Source organism: Kryptolebias marmoratus, linkage group LG13 (genome assembly GCF_001649575.2).
Source record: "Kryptolebias marmoratus isolate JLee-2015 linkage group LG13, ASM164957v2, whole genome shotgun sequence".
NCBI classification, from domain to species: Eukaryota; Metazoa; Chordata; class Actinopteri; order Cyprinodontiformes; family Rivulidae; genus Kryptolebias; species Kryptolebias marmoratus.
Window position 1 is genome coordinate 22,737,414 of NC_051442.1, and position 2,295 is coordinate 22,739,708.

The following is a 2,295-nucleotide window of genomic DNA, read 5'->3' on the forward strand; positions in this document are numbered from 1 at the left end:
ATCTAAAACTCAAATTTAGGATGCCTGCCACAGTTAACTGACCTTAGCCAACACAAAATTGGCAATAACTCAGTAAAACTCAGTACAGGTATTGAGCTAAAATTTGGTGGTAGCTGAGAGTCATTCACAACACCTACTGAGAGCACTAACACCACAAGTTGCATGAGATCACGTAAAACACCACTTACAAGGTTTTCTGACCTATAACTCCGTACCTGCTCAACAAACGATGAGTTTCGGTTTAAAACTCTGGTGTGAAAGGTGGCAGGAGACATGTATTTCTTCAAAGAATGGTAAGCATGTAATTACAAAAAAGGTTTGAAAGACACATTGAGTGTTAAAAAGAATTATGGAGAAAATAGCATCAAACTGGTAAAAAAAAAGAAATATGTTTATTTGTCTATTCATCTGCTAAATGAATGAGTAGAAATTCAGCGGGGAGTGTTCCTGATCTGCCTTTAACACATTTACATTTACATGTAAGAGGGGGCGGAGACAACACGGCCTAATAAACTCAGTAACAATAAACCTTAGTCGGCTTTAACCATTGATTAGCCAACAGCTGACACAACAAAAGCCAATCTAACAATAGCGATTAATCCGAAGTTGTTTTATTGTCAGGAAAGTCTTACATTACAGATTCAAATTATACTGTCCTCACTGAGACAAAGGAGCAATTGAATGGAACTAATCTGTACTCCGACACAGTACAGTGGGAAAAAAAGGATGGTTAGGTCAAGCAGCTGGAGAGCCCGTGTGTGATATGTTATGACTGATGATCCCTGACAGAGAGAAAGGCTCTGGTGGCAGAGGGGGGCCTCCAAATTACTTCCATTGCTGGCCTTGTGCAGACCCTCCCCCACTATCTTCTTCCTGTTTTTCATGGTTGTCTGCCTGCTTTTGCCTATACAATGCTAGCTGTGCCTGGAGACATCCCGGCGTGTGCTGTACCTCATAAAATGGCGACTGTGGGGCAGAGGAGGCTGAAACCAGAAAAACGGAGAGGCAGGACACTGAAGGCCAAGGGCACACTGTAACTACCAATTACATCGCCATTCTCCAGAGATTTTTTTGTTTGTTTTTACCAATTTGATTTACACAGAAAAAATGAGTGTGTATAAGGCAAAAAGGAATGTTGACATTTGGCACAGGAAGTATCGTTTTTCATATATTTTATCTACTGTTTAGTGTGGATACCTGTGGACTGATAATAAGCAGAAAACAATACCTTATTTAAAACACCTTATTTGTACTAGATCCTCTCAGAGACTCACAATGATGAAAAACTGGCAATTATTTAAACACATTCACTGAAGTACTTGTCTTGTTCACAAGTTGTAAATATTTGTACTTTATACACAATTCTACATAACTCAATATTTTGATATACGTATACCCAGCAGTTAATAGGAATGAGGTAGTGTACATCCAGGACAGATAAATCATATATATATATATATATATATATATATATATATATATATATATATATATATATATTTTTTCCTTTTTCTGCTACTCCTTTCTGAAAGGGTCGCCACAGTGAGCAAACTTGCACAAAAGGTTTGGCAATATGTTGAATGCACTTCCTGACATAACCTGATCTCGAACCCATGGCCTTGGGATTACAAGACCGCGTCACTGACCACTAAGCCCAATGCATTCTTAAGATGTGTCTGTGGAAAACATCCAAGACTGTTATTATTTATTTTATGAAGGGGTCCCAGCAAGGTCACCTCAAGGTCAAACCATTTTAGTTTGGTTTTTGTTAAATAAATAATGACACAATGCAATATGTAATGTTTTGTTGTTCATTTGTTAAGAAACAGATCTTTAATTGTCTTAATATGGAAAACCTGCTTTTTGACATTACTGTTTATTGTTAGCTTTCAGATAAAGATTTCATTATGTATGTAGTATCACTCAACACAAAATGCAAATATTTAGCTCTGTCAGCTAAAAGTTTCATTAAAATACTGCTGGCACTTTATTTGAATACTTTTAATGTATTTTGTTGCTAATCTGTCTATACTTAAACCTAAAAAATATCAGCAATGTTTGATTACTGTAACACATCAGTACTGTGCTATTAAGTTTACAATATCAGTACATCTTAGAAACAAATCACAGACAGACAGACAGACAGACAGACAGACAGACAGACAGATAGACAGACAGATAGACAGACAGACAGATAGACAGATAGATAGATAGATAGATAGATAGATAGATAGATAGATAGATAGATAGATAGATAGATAGATAGATAGATAGATAGATAGATAGATAGATAGA